The 13710-nt window shown below is 42.7% G+C and overlaps 1 protein-coding gene and 1 long non-coding RNA gene across 4 annotated transcripts in view; both read left to right on the top strand.

Moving 5' to 3' along the window:
• The window catches only part of GPM6B (glycoprotein M6B), a 107321-nt gene that overhangs the window by 2600 nt on the left and 91011 nt on the right, over window positions 1–13710 (top strand). The window lies entirely within an intron of this gene.
• Window positions 7480–12657, top strand: LOC143693022 (uncharacterized). Its single transcript, XR_013180522.1, has 3 exons — window positions 7480–7810; window positions 11331–11444; window positions 12546–12657. It is a non-coding gene; the product is annotated as an uncharacterized LOC143693022 (long non-coding RNA).

Consider the following 13710-nt stretch of genomic DNA (forward strand, 5'->3'; position numbering starts at 1 on the left):
TGCTTAGAAGCATTGTTGGATGACCAAGCTGTGCCTGAATTAATGGCAGTTTGGTCAGTCAGGAGAGGGGACTTGGAGCAGAAATTTCATATAAAGTACTTCAAAAAGAAGTCACAAAAAGAAGCCTTTGTCAGCTGGTCATCCAGTCCCCCATGAATACAACGTTTTGTTTCTGTCATTGCATAACTGTTGCCTTGGCATTAGGTAGACTGAGGCTGATGTGATTGTCTCACCAGGCCTTGTGTGGAGCCCCAGTGCAGTTATTGAGCTTCCTGACCTGATGGCAGGGATGTGTTAGACTGCTTCTCATTAAGACAGTTTGAGTTGTCCTTGCTCACACAAAACTTTTGTGTAGGACTGGCTTACCCAGGCTGTTTTTTTGTTTTCCTTTTTGGAGGCTGAGAGCTCTCTGCAGTCATTATTGCTCTTTGGGCTTTTGGCTCCCTCAGCACTTCTGAAATTTGGGCACCCTATTGCCAGCACTGGATAGGGTTTGCACTGGCTGGATGGAGGGTCCTCAGTAACGACCAGTGCATTGCTTGGTGCATCTCCTGTGAGAAGTCCCACCCATGGGCATTGTGGCACACACTCTAAAACATAGTGTTTCTATTAGAAGGTGGGGAGGGGGGCTGTTATTTTACAAAATGAACAAAAAAACACAAAAAAGTTTTGGCTCCTGAAGGTTTGAAAAGGATGATACAACATCATTTCTTGGGAACTGTGTGTTTTCGTAATTTTACGCTTTTTCTTCTTTGTACTCTCTAAGTTGTTGCTTTTTACTTAAAAGAAAAAAAAAAGTGGCTGGAGCAGTATGGGTATATATATTATATTTGGGTTGGTTGGTTTTTGGAAAAGAGATATTGAGGAGAATGCTGTCTGCAAACAGAGGATGAAATTTTGCCCGTCTTTATGTGGGTTCTAGTCCCGTTTCTTTGAAGTCCCCTGCAGGAACTGCTGCCTTGTGGAACCTAAAGGCCTGGGAATTCCCAGAGGTGTCACAGTGGGGCCATCTCCTGTCCTTCACACCTTCTCCAGCCCATCCAGCTCCATCAGCAGTACTTGCTTCTGTGTCCCTGTAGTTCCTCCTGCATCCTAGTACAGACCATCCCTTTCTTGTAGGCATTATCTTCAGGAGTTCCAGCTTAGGGGCTGTTGCCACCCAGAGAAATGGTCCTTGCTTTTACACTAAATGTGTCTGAAGTAGGTTCAAATATTCCCTAAACCAGTCTTTCTTCTTATAAACAGTTGGGGGCAAATCCTGAAAGAGACTCAGTCTACTTTCTTTCTATTCAGATATACATTTCATTCAGTTAGGAGCTGAAATCTTTACTGTCTAATATTAATAGTAAAATCTGATTAGCTGTGGTCATTAAGGGTGGCTGAATTTCAGTTGCCAAGTGGTGTAGTCCATATTTTCTTAAATCATACACCTCTTAAACATATTTAACCTTATTCTTATTAAAAGAAAAAAACTAATATTCAATTTGTCTTCTTATAAAACCTGTGAAATACAATATTTGTACTGCTGCCCTTCCTCTATCTCCACAGTACCTGTTTGTGCTGTTAAAAGGTACTTAATTTGCCTTCTTACTGTAATCCTTCTTGTCTGAGAAGGGGGTGGAGGAGAAAATGTTGTGCATCCTAAACAATTTGTGTTTTCTCTATATTTACAGGTTCTTCCTCATCCTCTCTTTTTAAGTGTGTGGTTCTGTAATACAGGATATCCTCCATCCTGTGTGTTAATTCTGTGTCTGATAGATCTTGACTTGTTACATTTCAGAAAAACATACTGGATGATAAATTGCATCCCTGGGAGGTCTGAACTGTCAGTGCCTGATTGCCTGTCTTTTTCAGAGTGTTTATGGAATTTTTAAAACCAGTTGAAGTCTCCAGGTGTCTTCTAATCATAGCATATTTTGGTTTGAGCTTTTAAAATCAATTAATCTAACCCCTCTGCTATGTCCAGGGACATCTTTTCACTTGCTCAAAGCCCTGCCTAGCCTGATCTTGAACACTTCCAGGGAAGGAGCATCCAGGGATTGGGCATCCACAACTTCTCTGAACAATATTTAGTAATATCTAAAGTCCTTACTCTAAAAAAATAAGTCCACTGTCCATTTCAGGATAAGGTGAAAAAAACCTTGAAACCAAACCCAGTGAAGCCCACTTTCTGGTATCTCTTTTTTTCCTCATACAGCAGTATCACATTATCTGATGGCGCACGTTTTCATTAGTGAGGATTTTTTTTTTCTCTGAGGTACACAGTTGTTGAAGGCAGATGCAAAATAACTCCTCTTATTGTATTTCCACTGGTAGATTTTGGTTAGAAATGGTCTTTTCAGAAGTGGGAGAGCATTGTATCCAGTGACGTTTCCCTGAAGCAGTGCATCTGCTGAGGGAGCTGCTGTGCGTTGCTGCGTTACCTGGCTCCCCACAATGGCTGCTCTTCCCACTGATGGATTTCTCTTCTGTTTGCCCTCTCCCATGGCACCCCAGCTGTGTGTGCCCTTTGCCTTTCCCCATGCATGCACACAGCTGGTCCCCATGAGTGCCTGCCCCACAGCCCTTGCTCCCGTGTGCAGCTCCTCACGCCATTCCGCCTGAGGTGCCGAGTGCTTGCACGGAGCCATGGGAGCTGCCTTCCTTCCTCGAGCCCACCTGTGGAAAATTCAGTCTCTTTGTGGCCCCACAGTGTTAATGTTGTGGAAGATGATGGAGCACATGGGATCCTGCTGGGGTTCCAGTGTGGTGAGACATTTGGGAGGTCATTTTCCAAGGCTTAAGCATGCTTGTGGCTGCATTGGTTTGATAGAAATCAAGATTCTTTCTGTTCTCCTGGCTGGTTCCTTGAAATCCATTTGTGTACAAGTGCCTCTGGGTTTGCATTGGTGTGAGCAAATGTAAGGAAAGATAGTTTAGTTTCTGTGTGGAACATCAAAGATGGTTGTATTCAAGTGATGGGTCCCAGCTGAGCCTGCAGCTTCTCTCTGTAGAGGTGCAGAATCCTTGCAGGGAGGATTACTGGGTCAATACCCACAGTGGTCAAAGGGCAAAACAGAACCCATCACATCCATCTCAGAAGTTGGCTTCTTCCAGGTCATGTGCAATGTAGCCTGTGGCCCAAAGGAAGCAAACTTGACCTGACAGTACCCAGAGAGGAATCCACGTCTCCTGATCCTTTCCCAGCCTTTATTCTGCAGGCAGGCATGAATTTGAGATAGCTGTGGTGCAGGGATGGCTGTGCCAGTCCAAATCCTGTCACCCCTCCCCTGTAAGGACAGTGGGCATCAGTGGAGATGTCACCATTCAGTGTAACAAATAGGTAGCATCCTCTGTACCACTTAATTCTTAGCTGTTTGTTGCTTTCTCTTGCTGCTCTGTCTTGGTGCTTTGGCAGTCTTCCTCTCCATAATTATTTGTCTCTTGGGTTTTAGGCTCAAAAGCTTGCATGGGGAGTTGTGGCTTGGGAAACATTTACAAGCAACACAAAGAGCTATGAGAATTCAACATCTTTTGTTCTCCCTGGTTTTGGAGCTCTTTGATGAGCAGCAAATTTCAAAATGTGAATGGAGCTTATGTTTCATTAACAGAAGGATGTGCCAGCCCCAGAGCTATCAATAGATACAAACCTCAGTGCCTTTCTCTGCATCACTTTTGGGCATATTTGTTTTATGCTTTGATAATTGTGTGCATGTCACACTTGGAAGTTGTAGCCTAGAATTATATGTACAGAGAAGGACTTTCAGAAACGTGCTTTAATATTTGGGATTTTTTAAAATTTTTTTTCCTGTGGCGAGTTGTTGAAAAGGACTGTGGTTCAAAGCTAGCTGGGACTTGGGTCATGAGCAAGACTGGATTTCATGAATTGATTTGAAGTATCCAATGTAAGATAGAGCCTTCATAATTTTGTTTGGGTTTTTTTTAATGTCTGTTAAGTGCATAGAGCAATCATTGCATATTGCAGCCTAAAGCTCTTGTCTTTGAATACACTCCTTCAATGCCAGTGGAAATACAAGAATTGCCCTGGTGTAAACCATACATAAATCAGAGCTGGATTGCACTGAAGGCAAACAGGGCAAAAGTTTTGCAGGAGTAAGGAAGCAGCTGGCTTGCCTTCCAGGTGCTGGTTTGTGGATAAACAGAAAGGACACCTTGTGTTAACAATGCAGCTGGTCAGGAGATCCAAACCCAGAGTAAATGATGGGAGTTCAGCCAGAGGAGGTTTATGTTTTGAGTAGTGTGCTGTTTTTCTCAATATTGGAAACAAACGCTTGGGTTTATTGGTTGTTTTGCTGAGGTGGGGCAGTGGAGCCTGCCCTGATGGGTGACTGGGGAGGAATCTGACTGCCCCATGCTGTCAGCAAGGCACAGCTGACTGGGACTCTCCAATGTCTGGCTTTACCCTTTAGTCTGTGTTTTTGCCAGCTTACATGCTAACAGATTCATTGAGGCTTCTCATCCTAATGCTGAGTGTGTATCAGGGGAGCTGCTGGGTGCAGGTGAGCATTATTTGCCTGCAGTCACCTGCTGACACCCTTTGGGAGCCCACTTGGCTGCTGTTGGGTCTTAGCTATCACTTCAAGAGAGATTTCACACATTTTTTTTAATTCTGTGGGTTTATATGTGTTTTCTGATTGGGCACAAATGTTTCATGGCATAAGACAGTGCTTTCATCAACTTAAGACTTCTTTTTAAGATTTCTTAAGTTCAAGGTTCTGCAAAATTCTGTAAGGATTTTCTGGAATGGAGTCCTTGGCACACACCATGCCAACAAACACCATGCAAGTCTGAACTAGTGCAGAACACTGGCTGGATCTTCAATACTTTTTAGTAAATTCTTTACTAAAGTAGTTTTAATTTACTTGTTCTCTGTGTTTTCTGTATCTTATATTTGTACTTTTCTTTTTCTTTGTTTTATTTTTTTTTTTGAAGGAATAACTTTTGGAGGGTTTTAAGTGGTTGCTACTTGTGTCTAAACTTATGCTTTTGTTACCAAAACTGTGTTGACATAAATGTCGTGCACTTTCCCAAACAAAAGCGTAAAATGAGTTTTTGTATTTGTTAAGCACACAGCTGAAAATAAGTCTGCCACATGGAACTTCCCTTGTGGGAAATTAAATGCTTTTCTTGAGCTGTTTAGGCATGCATTAAAAAAAAAAAAAAAAAGTCATGAGGAAATAGAGATGTCTAGTGGGAGTATTTTGGAGTTCTTTTGGTGCAAGCACAGGGATCTGCTCCAGCACATCTGTCAAGAACCCACGACTTGCAAGGTGTGAAAACAAGAACACTTAATGCAACATCTGCTCGTGCTCTGTAATGGGCACAGGTACAAAAGCCGTGAAATCTCTGAGATATTTGTCATGCCATGTCAAGGGGATGTAACAGAATCCAGTCCATACAATTGTCTGTTACTGCCTGCTCTCCAGCCAGGGAAGTTATTAGGTACTAAAGCTGATAACAGATACATTGAGCCAAAGTTTTGCATCAGCCAATGCAAGGAATGCAGTGCAGAGGGGGCTTTGCTATGTGTGGCTGATGTAGCCCGTGTTAGTAATTATTTCCCTTATGCAATGTATACCTTCACTTCATAGACATTTCCCCATACTGTGCTGAAATTGAAGTGGTGATTTCTCATGCTTGGTAGTTGTCTGATGAAAATCCCCCAATTCAGATTATGCCTGGAGACTTTAAGAAATAATGATGTGGAATAAAAAATATCCAGTAAAGTAATAATTGCTGGGTTTAGCCTGCAATTTTTTGTTTCTCCCTTTAAATTATTTTTAAACAGTTTGAAAATACCTGTTTTTCTCCTCAAACTTTATCTAGGAGAAGCGTACAATAGATACTTCATAGATACTTACTTAACCTTCTCCTGAAATTCTTTGACATTTTTCATGTTATCTTGTTATTTGCCACTGATATGCATGCAACACCAAGCTTGAGAAATTGCTGTAATCTACCACATACTAAATTCCTTTTATTCATCAGTGGAAACCTCAGAAAAAAAAAACAAAACAGAATAAGGAAGGAGTAAAAAAACTCTTGAAAACGCTGATTTAAAGTAGCTGTGGCAGACTGAAGGTAGGTATTTGAGGAGTGGGTGGAACTGAAACAAAACACAAATGAGGTAGCAGCACGACTCAAGACTCAATTGGTTTAATCCTTAAACAGTCTGCAGATTTCATTAAAATGATTTTATTTTCCTGTAAAACTTTATTTGTGGATTTTTGATGTTTCCTATGGCTGTCATTATAAAATCTGCTGAATGTTTTCCCATAACCATCAGCTTTCCAGCTTGTCCAGAATGGTTTAGGCTCTTCCCATTATCCTCGCAGAGAGGAAGTGCTGGATATCATGGTCAAACCTTGTTCCTTCCCTCCCTCCAGGCTGTTTTAGGTTTTGTGGGCAGGGATGTGTGTGGGTAGATAGTTCCCTGCCCCCCTCATTCCTGTTGGCATTTGATCCTCCACTGAAGACTTTCTCCATGAAGTGACATCCAGAAGCGCTTGCTGGTTTTTCACACGTGGTAGGTGAGCACAGCTGTGACTGTGACTTGTGCTTCCAAGTAAGTGATGTACCTCTCTGAGAGACAGAAAACAGGAGAGACTTTAAAAGAAACAGCTTTAAAATAAACAGAAGGTCAAGAGACACTTTCTTAAAGCAAAATTAAGTGCTTTACTGGGGGGAGGTTGGAGTCTCAGATTTCTATTTCCACAGTAACAAAAAGGCATGGCACATGTGGAATATTAAGTGTTGCTGCCAAGGCTAATGGAAATGTCCCAGCTGCTGTTAAAACCTGACATATAACTGTGTTAATTACTGCACACTGAGTCTTCCATTCCTATAAGAACATGCAAAAAAAAAGGTTCAGGAAAATGCCAGGGTAGTTACCCTGGCATTTAGTCAGCACTAGTTACTTGTCTTCCTTGCAAAAACGCATTTAGTTGATAAAAATGCTTTGTTTCGTGTTTGATTAGTTGATCTTAGATAGCATTGGTATTTTTTGGCTGTAGAGATACCTGATTGGTCAGTATGATGGCTGTAGGATAGCTATCTGCTTTCTGAAGATTACCTACCCTTTTAGAAAGAACTATATTCAAAGTGGTTAGAGAATTAGAAATGTTCCTTATTTGCCACAGAGTTGTTAGGGTTAGCTGAGGGATGAGAATGGAAAAGAACCCAAAAGAAAAGAACCCAAAGAAACCCCACCAGTTACTTGGAAGTGCAGCATCCTTGTTCATGAGTTATTCCTCTGGCCTGCTGACGGGGCTCTCTGTGCAGGACTCCTGAGAAGAGACTGATGAGGATGTCCTGGTTTTGGCCAGTATTTTCTGGTCTTTCTTTGGTATTTTCTTTGCAGTAGCCATGAGGGGGCAGAGCCTGGAGCTGTGTGGGTGCATCTGAGTTGTTGTTCTGTACCACCCACATCACTGCCAGGGATGGAAGGAAGGGACTCCTGCTCCTGGGAGGAAGGTGGGCATGGCTTGTGGGGTGGGGAAGTGTGGCATGTGGAGGGTGTCTGCCACTGTTTTTCACTGTCCCAGGCTTGGTGAGCATTTTTGCCTGTGATACACTTCTTTAAAGTTGTTACTGGTACTGTTCCTTTTCTTATCTTGCTGCTGTTTCTAGTAACTTGTTCTTATCTCAACCCCTAATCTCTGCCTTTTGTTTCCCACCAGAGTGGGGGAGGAGGGGAGTGGTTTATTTTCTTTCTAGTGGGAGTACTATATTGGGGAGTGCCCTTCCTAAACCAGGACAGTGGACTTCATAAGACAACACAGAAGGGGAAAAGCAGTTCTCCAGCCAAAATGTGAGTTCCCAAAGCACTCCTTTCTCTTTCCCATCATATAAGGCAGGTTTATAAATTCAGAAAATGCCATCGTGCTTGTTTAAGTTCTCGTCTACTGTAATCCTTTTAAAAATACTTGGTCCTTAAAACTCTTGTTTTTTAGGGAAGAGACTGGTAAGATTAGTAGGAGGGAAGCATGCCTTTTTCCTTCCATATGTGTTGGTGAGCGTGACTGCTGTGCCCACTTCCCACATGGTCAGTAGTCTGTCTTCTTCTGCATGTGTGAAACATCCCTTATGTTGGCTCCTGTACCTTGTAAATAAAGTGTTTTCTATTGCCTTACTCAGAAAATATGTCAAGCTTTTTGTTACATATGCTTCATTGCTCCGACACTTGAGCTTTGCATTTGCATGTGGTTCTTAGATCTCTATGGAAAGAGATTTATTCTCCCTATCCAAGTTTAAACATAGGAGAAAAATCATGGAATTGTAGGATGGTTTGGATTGGAAGGTGCCTTAATAATTATCCAGTTCAAATTCCCCTGCCGTGGGCAGGGACATCTTCAGCTAGACCAGAGCTCCATCCAGCCTGGCACTGAACACTTCCAGGGATGGAGCATCCACAACTTCCTGGGGAGACCTGGTTACAGAGTCCCACCACCCATACAGTAAAGATTTTCATCCCAGTATGTAATTTAAACCTGCCCTCTTTTTAGTTTAAAGCATTACCTCTTGTCCTATCACTACACTCCTTGGTAAAGGGTCCCTCCATATCTTATCTGTAGGCTCCCTTCAGGTACTGCAAGGTGATACAAAATCTCCCCAGACCTTCTCTTAACCCAGCTGAACAGCCCCAGCTCTCTCAGCCTGTCTTCATAGGATCTCCAGCCCTCTGATCATCTCTGTAACCTCCTCTAGAGCTGCTCCAAAGGGTTGATGTCCATCCTGCCTTGAGGATGCTGCAGCTCCAGGCTGGGGTATCACACTGCCAGAGCAGAGGGGCAGACTTGCCTCCCTCAACCTGCTGGCCATGCTGCTTTTGATTCAGCCCAGAGTACAGCTGGCTTTCTGGGTTGCAAGTGCACTCTGCTGGTTCAAAGTCAATTTTTCATCCAACAGCTCAGGTCATTCTTGGCAGAGGTGCTTTCAGTCCACTCATCACCTGGCCTGTATGCAGGGTTGGACTCAGGTGCAGGACATTACACTTGGTCTTGTTAAGCTGCCTTTATTTGCCATTTTAACATTGTTTTCTTGGGTCAGGCTAAATCACTGACATCACAGCAGTGTCCCAGAATTTAATTTATCCTGAGCTGTTGCATGTGGTCCCAGAGGCATTCAGTACAGCCAGAGACATTTTGTGCACTCAGGTGACTTCCACGTCACGAGTGGGCTTGTAGCAGTAGCCTGTGCTCTTCTGTGGCAGACACAGATGGAACTGTGACACTTGAAGCCATCAGGCTTGGCAGCTGTTGTGTGCCCTGCTTTGTCCTGAAGAGGACAGCTGGGAAGGGCACCCTGGTGACAAGGCTGCATCTCAGACCTTCCACAGCACTTGGGATGTACTGTGCCAGTGCTTCCTGCTAGGAGATACTGGCAATTAATTTAAAATCTTCCCCTAGGTCATTGTGACTTTAAGGAGCTTTTGCACTTACTCAGAAACTACCTTTCTTCTTGAGTGTGACCTGCCAAGGCAGCTGGGTTTGTCTTAAACACTGAAGTTAATGACACAAAACATGAAGCTTGAGAGGAGGAAGTCAGGATTCCAGCACTTCTTAGCTGTGTACTCACTGTCAGCATCCCTTCTGTGGGAGAACAGAATGATCAGGAGATTTTGTGGCTGCAGGACAAAGTGTAGGCTGTGGCTTGGACATCTGTGATGCTTTCTGCAGTGGCTTTTGAGGAGGGTCTTCATATGGCTTTTCTGGGCTTAGTGTGAAGAAAGACAAGCATTCTTTTTTCTCCTGGCATCTTTTTGTTGTTTGTTCTTTTATTTGTTTGTTTTATTAATGAGGTACAAAGGAAAATAAGCTCTTCAGATGGAGCAGTAACATTTCATAAGAGGGTTCTCCTTGTGTGTGCAGGCTGCTGACACACTCTTTGTCTGACACACTCTTTGGTTACATCAAGCCCTGTGGAGCAGGTGTAATCAGAGGTAATGACAGTGCCCCTGTATGTGCTATGGCACAAGCTGCAGAATGTGCAAGTCTGGCAGTGCTCTGCCCAGCTGTGTAGCTTCTGTCCTCTCAGGGTTATGTAGTAACCTAAACTTAACATCTGTTCACATAACCCTAAACTGGCCATTAACTCAATCACACATGCAGACTTTTTCATGTCCAGTTTTGCTTGGGAACACCAGCTCTTCAGTCTCTTCATGAAGCTGTGTGTGGGCTTACCTGCATTTGCACGGGAGGAGTTTGCTCAAGAATACCTTCCCAAATGTTGGCCCCAGCAGCTGTGTTCCCTGCAGACACGTGGAAGAGGCAGGGCAGCAGTTGCCAGCAAGCATCAGCACCATCTTTTGTTTCCCTCATAGCTATGGTGAGCCTGGATGTGAGAGCAGGAATGTATGCACTGGAGATGATTTAAGGAAATGTGCAGCACTGCATGCTAATTGATTCAGGTCATGGTCCTCACAGGATAAGTGCAGCAGCTTCCTGCCTCCCAAATGGTTCCTGTGCTTCTGATGTGAACCTCTTTGGCTCATGCCAAGAAAAAAAAACTGCGTAGTAATTAAAATTAACCTGACCTGCTTTAGAGGAGCCTGGTTTGAATTAGGACATGATTATTAACTCTAGCAGTATTTGGCTTTGCTAAATCTTTCCCTTTGCTTGCACATTGTTCATTTCCTGCCATTCCATCAGCTCAGTAACTGGGGTGTTTCTGTTTATATGAGACCCCTCATCTCATATAAAGAAGGAGGAGGAGACCCAGGCTTGGCTAACACAAAGCACAAGCCTTGGTGGGACTCTGTCAGGGCACAGGGCTTGGGGGGTGGCAGGGTCTCGTGCTGTCCCATCTGCAGAAAGCCAGCACTATGGGAGTAGAAAATGGGCAGTGAAAAGATAACTTTGTGTGCATAACTGACCTGAAAGCTGTTCTTCTCATGGGTGTCTAAAATAGTTAACATAATTGGGCTGCCAGGAGTTTACTGCATTAAATCCAAGTCCTCTGAGCTTTAAGGGTATTGTCTTTTATATCTGTGTGTGGGAAATTCAAGAAAAGCAAGAGTGCAACAGTTTCAATCTCAAACCATGGAAGCTTCATCAGTTTAAAGGCTCAAAGTCCCTTGCTGGTGATTTTTGTTCCCATGAGCTAGATGATGTGCCTATTTTTTCTTTATACGTAGGTGACACCATTTTAATGTCTCTTCAGGCCTTCTTTGTTGGCTGGGTAATAGGTGAACAGGAGTTTTCATAAAAAAATGCAGCAAAACCTTTTTGAAAACGATCATTTTGCATCTGGTTGTCTTTCCATCAGGTCACAGCTACAGAGTGCCAGTTTCAAGGTCTATCATATGAGAGCTGTGCTATTTGTTTTCCAAGGCATTTTTCAGACAGGAGCCATTGGCAGCTGCTGAAGTGTTTTCCCGAATTCTCCCCATGTGCAGTGCCTGGATGCCCTGATGCTCTTGCCTTGTTCTGCTGTGCCATACAGTGGTAAGGTCCTCCATGACTGATCTCTGGTGATGGAGTGAATATTCTTCTTTTTTTACCATTTGTTTGTTTTTACAGTGATTAAAAAGTTGGTGTTGGCAGAAAAACAAAAACCAGTGAGATTATTTTTTGATCCAAACAAGCAGGATAGTTGAATTAAAAAGGTCTTTCTCTCAAAAAACTGAAATATTTTTTGGGAAAAAAGTGTTTAACATGCACATTGTGTTATGCTGCCCCTTTTTTCCCTCTGAAAGAATTGTCTCTGCAGTGAAATGAAATTGATCCTTAGTTTGAAGGCTTGTATTGGGCATTCCTTCAGCTTGGGAACAATTGGAAAGGAAAGCAAATGTGTGACTTGTACAGAGAGGCTGTGTTTTTGGCTCTGGTTCTCCCTGACTCTTCCTTTGAAGTTCTAATTTATCTTTAGAAGACATGAGAAATTAGAGGTCACTAAACATAATCTTCTGTGCTCCTACAAAATCATTAACCACTGATAATACCTAAACATGGCAGTCCCTTCTCCCTTTTTGAAGAATCACATTTTTGCAAGATACCATTAACCCCCACTAGCTGTGTAAGGTGTCTCATGTTCTCTAGAGAGCATCTCTTTGATGTCTCCTTGCTTTCTGTGCAAGGATCAGTGTCCTTCAGAGAGCTGCAGATGCTTAGTTCTTTAACATTGCAAAATCTTTGCTCTTGGATCCTGCTCCTATCCAGCCATTGTCTGTTGTAGTCCTTGAATGCTGAAAAAAAAATCACAAGACTTGCTATTATTTTGGAGGCTTTTGTTTGCTGTTTGTTTTCTGAGCATTTAGTGACTGGTACTTACTTCAAATTTTCCTTCTTCCATGGTGATGAATGGAATTTTTTTTTTTTTATTTGGTAATAGAAGATGAAGGCTTTCGTGTATGCTTCAGAACTGGGACTTGAGCTGGGCACCTGATCTTGATAAAGTTGCTGATGGTACTGCAAGAGGCAATTCAAGTGCAGCTAGCATGTTCCTTCTTATGAAACTCTGGTACCTTTGCTGTTGCTTTGGAAAATAAAGGCTCAATGTGTTCCATCTACCTGCCCCTGCTTTTTATGCTCTTCTCTTTTGTACAGGGATCACTGTTGCAGATCTATAGGAAAGCACAAAGCCTAGGCAAGTACTGAGAGCCAGAGCCTATGAAAGACCTATGTTTTAAGGAAGCATATCTGAAAGGAAGTTGTGGAAACAAAACAGGGATCTCTTCTTTTGGTAGGTGGTACCTGTTTGCTGTCTGGAGGAGAAATACTGTGGTATACCACAGGGACAGTACATTTTAAATTCTGAAAATACTCTGAAATGGCTTTCTTCCCCCATCTCTTCCACCTAGTCAGACAAGATCTTCCTATTTATTTTCTTGATTTGAGTGATATTACATGTTTGTCTGATACTTCAGTGCATTCCCTGTTGGGTCATTAAAGAGGCTCCATCAGTTGTTACATCTTTGTTACAAATGTGTAGTTTAATACCAATAAATTTGAGTGTGGGAATGGGGATTTTCATAGTATGCCATTAAGGAAGTGTTTCAAGACTGATGTAAGGGTCATATTCTTTTGCTCTGCAAGCTCTGCATTTTTCAGGCAGACTTTGCCATAACAGAGCAGTTAGGAAGCAGTGGTTAGTGGGTCAGACAGGCCCAGGGGGCTAAATTGGGGTTTGCTCAGCCAAATGTTAGTGCTTTCTAATCAACGCTGAATTTTGCGTGCAACATTCTCTTCCTTCCCCAAAGCCATAACAAAAAAAAAAGGGTGTTCAATTGGGTCATGCACAACATCTGTCCTTTGCTAAAGCAGTTATGGAGGTACCCCAGTGAGGGAAGAGAAGCTGCCTATAGCTGCTGTTACAGCATCTTTTCACCACTGTGGATTTGATGGTCTGGGATTAGCAGCTGTCAATCAAAACCTGTGTGCAGTCCTCAACCCCCAATTTAGAAGGAAAAGGAGAATTTCCTTTCAGATTTTCTGCTGCATTATTACAATTGCAAAATTCCAATAAAACTGTGTCATGAGAATTGGAAGTGCAATTAATTTGCAGTGCTGTGAAATAATTGCATAGATTTCTTTTTGCCCTGTTCAGCTTCCTTAGGTGTTAGGCTGCTTCACACTAAGGAATTGTTTTGTCAAATCTCTCTGCTGCCACCTGTTCAGTCTCCAGTAAATGTAATTAATGTGATGGTAGGAATGACAGAGGCTTTGGCCTCTCTTGTCTAGAGGGTTTATGTATTCTCTGCCACAGACTATG

This window comes from Agelaius phoeniceus, chromosome 2 (genome assembly GCF_051311805.1).
Source record: "Agelaius phoeniceus isolate bAgePho1 chromosome 2, bAgePho1.hap1, whole genome shotgun sequence".
Taxonomy (NCBI): domain Eukaryota; kingdom Metazoa; phylum Chordata; class Aves; order Passeriformes; family Icteridae; genus Agelaius; species Agelaius phoeniceus.